The sequence below is a fragment of the Ambystoma mexicanum genome, chromosome 13 (genome assembly GCF_040938575.1).
Source record: "Ambystoma mexicanum isolate Mex_15411 chromosome 13, UKY_AmexF1_1, whole genome shotgun sequence".
Classification (NCBI taxonomy): domain Eukaryota; kingdom Metazoa; phylum Chordata; class Amphibia; order Caudata; family Ambystomatidae; genus Ambystoma; species Ambystoma mexicanum.
The window spans coordinates 507,306,450-507,317,664 of NC_090938.1; the positions used below are offsets into that span (position 1 = coordinate 507,306,450).

An 11,215-nucleotide genomic window follows, 5' to 3' on the forward strand; every position below is an offset into this window, starting at 1 on the left:
ATACTCACTGAATCTTCCCGCAACACTGGAATCCAGGTTTGTTGTACGAGCGCACAAACCCCTGTAAAAGAAAGAAGAGACAATATTCATTGCGCTCGCCTTAATAACGCAGACACTTATTTCACTGCGCAGGCTCCGTGCAAACTTACCTAACCAGCAAGTCTCCAGTAGCGCTGAACCCAGACTCTAGGCGCTTATACCACATAATTTCTCCTGCAGCGGAAAGGGAGTGACATTACCAGGCGCGCTCGAATTGAAGGCGCTGCGCAAACCTACCAGCAGCTAGCTTCTAAACGCAGCGCTACTCACCCACAAAAATACCTGCAAACAAAGACAATACAGGCAATTGCGGGCACTCAACATTCTCTGCGCAATGTTCACTTGTGGGAAGGACTTTCTAGCCAGTGAAGAAACTGGCGCTTTGAACTCTCTGCCTCGCTGTGAAGGCCTAAAATAGCGTTGGCATCAATCACATGATTGAATCGCGCCGCTGCGAATGCAGAATGGAGTGCACACCGTACTAAAGATCAAGGTATTCCTCTGGGTGAAGCAGGGGAAGTGAAGACTCAGGGTCAAGGGAGGCTTGTCCGTCGCTCCTGCAGAGACACAGGTGAGTGTGACCGTTGCAGTCCTCCCGGGGGTGAGTTCGCTCCGGTCCGACTCCGCCCTCTGCGCTTATGTGGTGACTGGTGGTAATAGGTTATGCTGCTCGGGACTGCTCCTGCGTGGAGAATAGGGGGCGTGAGTATGCCAGCTTGTGCGCCTGTTCCCTTTCATTACCCCTTCTCCCAAACCGTGGTACCCGTGGGATGCGCTGTCCCTGGAAAGCTTACCTATTGATTAGTTTTGGCGAGCACTCCATCCTGCTGCTTCTGGCAGGGGCACTTGTATGATCTGGACCGAGTTCCTTCACTGGTCCCTTGCACGTGGTAGTCCAGTCCTGCTGCGACTAAGCCACTATACTTCAGATAAGTATTCCTGTTTACCTTTGTCTTTCCTCATATGTTTTTGTTGTAGTGTAAAGTTTGTTGCCTTGTATTTCTGTCCGTTCCACTTTGGATGTTTGCTCTTTTGCTTTCTTCCCTTGCAGGGGATGTTGCTGGCCCGGCAGAAGCTGCGGAGCACGAGGTGGCAGCCGGAGGGAATGAGGAACAAAGCTGCAGTGGTACAGTAGCTGGTAAGTTGTTAACTAGGGGGTGCGCGGGGTTCAATGCAGCGTGGCCCTAGGATGGATGTTCTTACCTTGTCTTTCTTCTTCTTCACATGGTCCGAGTTCGTGGATGCAGAGTGCGGTGCTGCAGCGTCGGGATCAAGATCACTGGATATTAGGAGATGAGTCTGCAGATGAAGTGATGAAGCACCGGTTTCCTGGAGGTGAGTATGCAGGAGAACGGCTGGTTTCAAAGGTAAGTAAACTGCCCCAAGCTGTGGTGAGCGTCACGTTGCACGTGAGTATACAGTAACGCGAAGCACCGGCCTTAAGGATGGAGCAACTTATATAGCTAAGCTTCTGAAGCAACGCCCACCAGGTTCAGCCTGCCTGCCACACCCTGGCACACCCGATGAGTCAGCACATGAAGACCAGGCCTAGGGAGCCACACCCGATGAGTCAGCACATGAGGATGTTCTCTGGAATAAAGGCTTTCCGCTCCTGGAAAGTTCTTGTAAAATAAAGGCACTCCTGCACTGAAATAAAGTAAAAGCACTCCTCCACTGAAATAAAGTGTTCCTCCTCACATCTCTATATGAGCCAGGACTGAGTCCATCCGGGGCCCCTATGTTTATGGGTCCCAAAGGGACATAAGTGAGTCAAGTGACCCATTGCCCCCATCAATAGATGGTGTGGTTTTTGTATTCTGGGGCCTGTGGCCATGACAGTCGGCCATGGACAGAGATGCTGAAACTTGACACTGATGTAACCGGCTGGGCGAAGGGCCAAGACACACTGGCCAGAACTATGGGGTCCAAAACAGAGATGGCATAGCAGAACCCACCACCAGCACCTCCGTTTTTCCACTATTCAGCTTGAGCCAGTTTCTCACCATCCACTCACTTATAGCTAGCAAACAATTTTTCAGTTGGCCAGCCGATTCTGAATTGGTGAGATCCAGCCATACAAAGATCTGGGTATCATCGGCGAAAGAATAATAGAGCAGACCAAAAGCATGAATTATAGCCAGAAGAGGATGAATGTAGAGATTAAATAGAATGAGAGAAAGAGAAGAACCTTGAGGGACACCAGAAAAGGATGGTGTCATTACGATCCATTCCAGCGTTCATCAGCCTGCTGGTTTGCTTCAGAGGAAGTCCGGCGCATAAGATGAAAATACCTTACAGCTTGCTTCTTGCCGTGCTGATGTCATCCTAGGAAGAGGAACTCCTCTACAGGGCTCCCAAATGGAGTGTCGAAGAGAGGAGGGAAGCGGCAACGGTCATTCTTGAAACCGTATTATGACGTATTGCTTGAAAGGAAGCATAGCAATGCGAACACAAGTCTGCATTTTGCGGCACAGTAAGAAACAGTTTTTAAAAAGCTTCACGAAAAGTGGAAGTGGAAGTTTTAGTTTCTTGCTGGTGAAGATTATGGAGAAAGCAGGTGTACCAACGAGCAGTGGGAAAGCAGGCGTACCAACGAGCAGTGGGAAAGCAGGCGTACCAACGAGAAGTGGGAAAGCAGGCGGACCAACGAGCAGTGAGAAAGCAGGCGTACCAACGAGCAGTGGGAAAGCAGGCGTACCAACGAGCAGTGGGAAAGCAGGCGTACCAACGAGCAGTGGGAAAGCAGGCGTACCAACGTGAAGTGGGAAAGCAGGCGTACCAACGTGAAGTGGGAAAGCAGGTGTACCAACGAGCAGTGGGAAAGCAGGCGTACCAACGAGCAGTGGGAAAGCAGGCGTACCAACGTGAAGTTGGAAAGCAGGTGTACCAACGAGCAGTGGGAAAGCAGGCGTACCAACGAGCAGTGGGAAAGCAGGCGTACCAACGAGCAGTGGGAAAGCAGGCGTACCAACAAGCAGTGAGAAAGCAGGCGTACCAACAAGCAGTGGGAAAGCAGGTGTACCAACGAGCAGTGGGAAAGCAGGCGTACCAACAAGCAGTGGGAAAGCAGGTGTACCAATGAGCAGTGGGAAAGCAGGCGTACCAACGTGAAGTGGGAAAGCAGGCGTACCAACGTGAAGTGGGAAAGCAGGCGTACCAACGTGAAGTGGGGCGATCAAGTGCTGACTAGAATAAGGTACAATGTTATCTGGTGTAGAGCTGTTATTCCCGAGCTTTAAAAATCTAAGAGGTGAGAAAATGCTTATTGTGTCCTAGGTAGCAAAATGATGTCGGGGAAATAGTAAAATGGCAGCGTTTGTCATTTACGTTATTGCTCTGATGAGTGTGATATGGAATATTATCCCATTTAAAAAGAAAAAGGGGAGCAAAACTAATCTTTTAGTTGTAAGGTATTCAAAACTGTGCTGCATTCATGCATTAAGTTAGTTAGCAATGGTGTAGATTTAAGAGCTAACGAACGCAATGTCATGTATTTGGATGTGTGATGTAATTGCAAGCTCAAGCAAGGTTGTGGTGTAAGCTCTATTATGACATGTAGGTTCAATGTTCAGTGAGAACATTGGACTGTTAGTAGTTAGGTTGAAGTGTTTGTGACTATAGGGCTGCAAGATTTGCGTTGATCTTTTGTCTAAAAGTGATTGTCTGGTCCCAGAGGATAAGATACGCAGTGTCTCAGTATCAAACGTGGAGAATGCGCTTAGTAATAACATGTTTGAGGCATTTCAGAAAAAAGCTGACATTAGCTAAGGACTTTAAGCTAAAAATTTGGCACACTGATAATCTTTGCACATATTTGAGTACGTGTTTAGCAGATGTGCTGAGGGTTGAGAGGGGTAGAATAAAACTTGAGGAATCTCAGGTTTAGGGCTGAGAGAGAGCCATCGACTTAAATGTTCTAAGATGTGTATAGCTGCACATGTCACGTGGATATGGTTTAACACGGTGTGAATCTAAGAGTTCTCAAGAGTGATTTTGGTGTCCCAACGTGTTCTAGTATTGACATGTTCTGGGAAGTGAGGGGTATGTCTGCACCTGGAGTATGGGTGTGGCAGTGTAATTATGCCCCAAAATTGTAGTGTGGAGCCGCGAGGAGTGCTACGGTATCTGCAGAGCGGCACCGCTAACTAAAAAGGTGTGTGTATGCTGTTGACTACCATCAGTAGTATTATGAGGTAGCCATTGGAGAGCGGTTGATTATATGTTTTGTTTAAAACAGTGGATATAGGGTGTGAGTCCACTGCATTGTTGAAGAGTTGCATATATCATAAAAAAGGTGAAAGATGAGAGGTGCGGTGTGGATTCAGAGGATCTTGATATCTGGCTATGCATGCTGTAGTGTGCCTGGGAGGAGTGCTATTTTATGAACGGTGCCTGCTTGCTATGTGGGAGGGTAAAGACATATGGCTCCGTAATGGACAGTGGTAGGATCTGCAACAGTTTATCTAGAGAAGACTTTTGAGGTGCAACTGGACAGGAAGGATTTAATCCAGCAGGAAATAGTAAAATGGCAGCGTTTGTCATTTACGTTATTGCTCTGATGAGTGTGATATGGAATATTATCCCATTTAAAAAGAAAAAGGGGAGCAAAACTAATCTTTTAGTTGTAAGGTATTCAAAACTGTGCTGCATTCATGCATTAAGTTAGTTAGCAATGGTGTAGATTTAAGAGCTAACGAACGCAATGTCATGTATTTGGATGTGTGATGTAATTGCAAGCTCAAGCAAGGTTGTGGTGTAAGCTCTATTATGACATGTAGGTTCAATGTTCAGTGAGAACATTGGACTGTTAGTAGTTAGGTTGAAGTGTTTGTGACTATAGGGCTGCAAGATTTGCGTTGATCTTTTGTCTAAAAGTGATTGTCTGGTCCCAGAGGATAAGATACGCAGTGTCTCAGTATCAAACGTGGAGAATGCGCTTAGTAATAACATGTTTGAGGCATTTCAGAAAAAAGCTGACATTAGCTAAGGACTTTAAGCTAAAAATTTGGCACACTGATAATCTTTGCACATATTTGAGTACGTGTTTAGCAGATGTGCTGAGGGTTGAGAGGGGTAGAATAAAACTTGAGGAATCTCAGGTTTAGGGCTGAGAAAGAGCCATCGACTTAAATGTTCTAAGATGTGTATAGCTGCACATGTCACGTGGATATGGTTTAACACGGTGTGAATCTAAGAGTTCTCAAGAGTGATTTTGGTGTCCCAACGTGTTCTAGTATTGACATGTTCTGGGAAGTGAGGGGTATGTCTGCACCTGGAGTATGGGTGTGGCAGTGTAATTATGCCCCAAAATTGTAGTGTGGAGCCGCGAGGAGTGCTACGGTATCTGCAGAGCGGCACCGCTAACTAAAAAGGTGTGTGTATGCTGTTGACTACCATCAGTAGTATTATGAGGTAGCCATTGGAGAGCGGTTGATTATATGTTTTGTTTAAAACAGTGGATATAGGGTGTGAGTCCACTGCATTGTTGAAGAGTTGCATATATCATAAAAAAGGTGAAAGATGAGAGGTGCGGTGTGGATTCAGAGGATCTTGATATCTGGCTATGCATGCTGTAGTGTGCCTGGGAGGAGTGTTATTTTATGAACGGTGCCTGCTTGCTATGTGGGAGGGTAAAGACATATGGCTCCCACTTGCCTTTGTGTTCTTGCATAGTAGTTGGTGTCGCCCCATTTCATTTAATAAATTCTATGCTCACCCAGTGTGCGCCTGATATTAATAGTGGTGAGTGTGTGAGGTGTTGTGATGTGCTTTGTTGTGTTATGGTGAGATCTGGAAGGAGGGGAGATATGTTGTATAGTGCTTGGGATGGATGGGGAAGCTTGGTGATGTAAGAGAGAATGTTGGCTGTGAATGAGAGAATGTATGCAGACAAGGTTCTAGACACTCTGAATTATCTATGTATTATCTTAATGTAAATGTACTGATGCTGTAATAAAGGAACTGTACTGGAACCCACCCAAGAGCCTGAGAATCCTACATTTCTTCAGTTGTGTTGGCAGCCGAGTAGATGAGGGTGTTCATGAGTTTTGACGGGTTGAGGTCAAAGTCCAAGTATACGCTCGAACATGTTTCGAAACTAGGATGGTGTTGCCGTTGATAGTGAAGGCTGAAAAAGCTGGGTCCAGATTTTTCAGGCGGTTGGGGTAGCTCAGGATGTGTAATTTCGTATTTTCATCGATGAGGCAGAGATGGTGCGTGGCTATCCAGTTCTGGATTATACTGTAGATTTGGTTGATTGTGGCAGAGTCTTGAGAGTGATTGCCTGTAATGGGGAGAATAATCTGGGTGTTGTCAGCGAAGTTGGTATAAGAAATGCAGAGACTGTTCAGATGGTCAATTAGTGGTTTGGTGTAAATATTGTAGAGAGTGGGGGAGATGCAGGAACCTTGCGGGACTCCGTAATGGACAGTGGTAGGATCTGCAACAGTTTATCTAGAGAAGACTTTTGAGGTGCAACTGGACAGGAAGGATTTAATCCAGCAGGTGGCCTCATGCTCTAAGTGAACCTTCGTTATGAGGTTTTGGCATAGGATGTCTTGGTGAATGAGATCAAAGGCGGTGGAGAGGTTGAGGAGGAGCAATAAGGCAAGGTTGACTGAGTCACGGATGTTGTCCAGTTGTTTTTTGATATTGAGGAGGATTGTTTCTGTACTGTGTCTTGGGTCTGAAACTGGATTGGCGGGATCCAAGTAGATGGTCTTGTTCCGGGAAGGAATTAGAACCATGGTGGATGGCTGCACCCTTTGAATGAGCAATATATCCTATGGGGTGGTTACACGCTGTGATCGAGCCTGAGTGGCTTAGTCTCAGTTGCACCTTGTGAAAGAGCAGGAGCACCTTAGTGGGTGGCAGCACCTTCAGAAGATCCCAAAAACCTTACTGGATGGCTGTGCATGTTGGCTCGCTGTGCCCTGTGGGAGAAAATAAGAACCGTAGTGAATAGCTGTGCCCCTTGGCAGAACATACGATTTTGAAATCCTAATGAAATAATCAATGAAAGTAACTTTAATGTACATGATTATAGTTTTATGATTTTTTGTACTGAATGTCATCTATATTGTTTAAATTTACGTTTTCTTAATAATTTTCAAATTTGATATTATTAATTTGTGTAAGGTTTAATTTTTACCAAATTGCACCATAATAAATAAAAATGTATATTTTGCTTTTCCTGGGCATACATCTATCGAGAGAGAAATGGAGCACTACGCAAGGTGTAACGTGAGAGGGACTTAGGATAGAAGCAGTTCTGCGATAGCATATGCATAGGTAATTATTGGACATGGTGTATGTATGTAGCGATGGATGCAGGTAGGATTAATGGGAGAAGAGGGCAGGTGGGCGAGGTGGGTGAGGTTAAGGCAAAGTCCAATCTCTGTCGCATGGGGTTTTCTTGGACCATGCAGGCTGTCAGTTCTGTGCCGTCAGTACAGAGACTCTTCTCTAGCTGAGGAAAGCGATGTCCATGGGGCTCTGTAGGCTTCTTGCCAGTCTCACCTTTCATAAGACTGTACCAGCTTTCTTTTTCATATAATTGTTGCAAGAGAACCTTTTTGTCTCATAGCTGTAGGTGGAGAGTACGCCCAATGTCTTCATTAATGGTGAATCTGGAATTTCAGGTTTCATGTTTCGACACCACTGTAAAGACAATCCCATCGGATCTGGTTACACTCTGAGAAAAAAAAACATTCCTTATTCTGTTCCAAAAGATCTAAGCTCTTAACTCCACCTCTTAGATTCCTTGCAGATAACTAGCCTCTTAAATAGGCGCTGCACAATTGAAGTCCTACTCTGCAAGGCGATCCTTGATCTTTTCCCTGCTGGAAACGCAATGGAGAGGATGAATTGGGAGATTGCCCTTATGCTTCTGACCCTGGTGTCCACCCGGATGTCAGTAGCCATGCCGAATGCCTGTGGACCTACTCCACAGAGCCACACCACCACCAAGCACAATGACAAGAGCCTGGCCACCAAGCACAATGACAAGAGCCTGGTATTTTCGAACTTAAAACTACCTGAATTCTTCCAAGTCAAGGACTTCCTCAAGAAGTGCTTTGGGGTTGACCTCCTGGACTGTCCTAATGCATACCCCTTCGAGAACTGCCTTTACTCTATTGACCTGCAACTTCCGAAGAAGGATGAGACCCTAAGGTTCTTGGATAGGGCTGGAAAGGCGCCAACGAGAGAGGCACTCGCTGTGGTTTTCTTTGGTGCCCAGGATAAACCGAATATCACAGAATTTGTTGTGGGCCCGCTCCCTAATCCGACCTACAGCAGGGATGTCACCTTGGCAAAATATAAAGCAGGCCTCCCCTACTACCGCAGACCAGTGACCAGCAAGGAGTTCACATTGATGAGCTCACACTTTGGGCTGGTAGAGGTTCCTAAAGCACCACAATTTTTCAGTCAGGTTTTGGGAGTCCCCAGTGAAAGGAATGTTTCCTTCATGTACTCAGCACCCCGAGGCTTTCAGTCTGGAGAGCGGAGGAGCTGGCTCGTTGTTTGCCAGGACACCCCTGGCAGTGGATACTACATTCACCCAGTGGGCCTTGAAATACTGATGGACCACCAGAGTCTAAATGCGTCTCAGTGGACTATAGACAAGGTCTTCTACAATGGCCAGTACTACGGCAGCATGGAAGAGCTGGAGGGTGAGTTCAAGGCCAATCGGGTGAATGTTGTCAAAATCCCTAATTTCCCCCAAGGAGAGGAAATGGGTACCCTAAAAACTAGGTCAAAGCAAAGAGCTGCCATGCCCTTACAGTTTGAGCCGAATGGACCACGTTATAGTATCAAAAACAACCAGGTGCTCTTCCAGTCTTGGAGCTTTGCCTTTGGCATCAATGTGTACTCAGGGATGCATCTCTTTGACATAAGGTTTAAAGGGGAAAGGGTTGCCTATGAAGTTAGTGTCCAGGAAGCAATGGCTTTGTACGGCTCCAACGCCCCTGGTAGTATGACAAACAGATTCATGGACAGTAGCTTTGGATTAGGAAAGATTGCCTTTGAGTTGGTCAGAGGTGTTGACTGCCCCTACTTGGCCACTTACATGGATTATGACTATTTCTTTGATGGCGTGAAGCCAGTCAAGAACCGAAACGCCATCTGCATCTTTGAGCACAATGCTGATATGCCGCTAAGGCGCCACTTTTCCAAATCCCACTCTGGTTACTATGGAGGGCTTCCAAGCTCAGTTCTAGTCATTCGGTCGATCTCCACCTTGGGCAACTACGACTATGTGTTTGATTTCCTTTTCTACCAAAATGGAGCTATTGAGTCCAGGGTCCATGCTACGGGGTACATCCAATCATCGTTTTACTTCTCGGATGGCCTGAACTATGGGAACAGATTAGGTGAACACACTCTGGGGACACTTCACACCCATACCATCAACTACAAAGTCGACTTGGACATAGCAGGTATGTCTTGCCATTTTAACCAGCGCGATGGCTGTTGAAGAACACAGAGCACCGTTTTATTATAGAAATAGGTTCATTGCCGAGTGAAGGGCGCTAGATGCATGGCACTACCATCCAGTTGGTGGAGCGTGAGTGCAAATCAGGAACAGATTTGGATGGGTCTCCTAGTGTAATGATAATGATAATGATGTGTTATTTATATAGCGCCTTAATCCAAAGCGCTTTACAGAGCACATATTTACATACAATATCACCCAACCGAAGTTGGTACTCATTTATCGACCTATTTTTATTACCTATTATTAGTATCGACCATTTATCGAGTGTAATAGCAATAACAGAGCTTGAGATCAAGTGGAGTCCACAGGGTCAGAACAGTCATGGTGAATTTTCTCTGAGCCTCACCATCGACCTGTATGTGTTTATTTATTAAAGTGTTGCCCAAGTCCCGTCTCCAGAAAGATTGTCCAAAATGTCGGCATGCTTCTCTCATTTGTATGGAAGGTCCTCATGCAAAAGTTTAAAGGTACAGGGGTTTCAAATTTAAAGGCTTAGTCTGTGTTAGTGGAGGGGCTGTTCCTGAAGAAATGACGTCATTTTGGTTCATGACAGAGGCTTGCAAACCTTGGCTCTCCAGATGATTTGGAGTGGAATAAAGCTACCATTAGCTCGAGCATGCCAAGTCAATGATGAGGGATCTTGGGATTCGTAGTCCAAAACATCCGAGAGCCGCAGGTTGCAGTCCACTGATATTTTATGAGTTTCAAACCTGCAAACAAACTCTCTGGGAACTGATACATGGAACGTTTCCTATGGGATTGCACCATTATAAAACACTTCCATGAATCAGGCCCTCCATGTTCAGTTGCGGGCTAGGAACACCTTACAAATTCTGTTGTTTTTGGTATTTGGAAAACGCATAGGCTTTGGTGTAGAAAGCAATGCAACGCTTGTTTAATATGGACTATGCCATCCCATCTTCTTTTAAAATGCTTTTAACGTCTATACTTTGAAAAAGTTTAGAAAGCGACTTTACACTTTTTGAAACAATGTACCTTATTGATAAGTACAAATGGCCTGCAGAAAACAACTGAAGAAGTAGCCCCTTTTCCACATATCTCCCTGTGTTTTGTTTTAAGACAGCCTGACAGTGGCAAATTAACGTAACAGGTTTGATTATCTAGAAAGAGCACAGGCTCGCAGAATGCCCCCCTGGCGCGATGCTTTGTGAGGGGAAAAGCGCATCCCATCTGTGATGCCCACATTCACTTGGCCTTTGTGCATCGTGCTAACACATCCCATCAATTCCACGAAAAAGAAGTGTGGAGAGGCGGTTTCTATCTGCTGTAATAGGAGCAGGGCTGGTATCCTAAAAAAAGTGGGGAACCCTGACGTGAATTGGGAAGTGACATCACGGGGCGTCAAAGTGAAATATGCACATTTCATTCAGGTTTGTCTTTCTCAATTGAAAAAACCCCCACAAAGGACCAAAAACGCTTTTGCCAAGAAAACAGCTTTTCAAATTACATTGCTGCTTAAATATAAAATGTACGCAGCTTTTAAATCTGGGAACCTGTAACAAAATAAGTCGTGTATAATAAGATAGCAATATGCGAGATATTGCAGCGCCAAAACAAATGCTTGTCGTGATCTTCTTTTTTTTATTTTAATAATTTTTGTTGTTTAATGTAATAAAGATAATACTTATTATAGCAATTACAGACTTTGAGAGGAGT

The 11,215-nt window shown here is 45.4% G+C and overlaps 1 pseudogene; it reads left to right on the forward strand.

Moving 5' to 3' along the window:
• The window catches only part of LOC138520438 (amine oxidase [copper-containing] 3 pseudogene), a 60,513-nt pseudogene extending 50,996 nt beyond the window's left edge, over window positions 1-9,517 (forward strand).
• The last annotated feature ends 1,698 nt before the right edge of the window (window positions 9,518-11,215 follow it).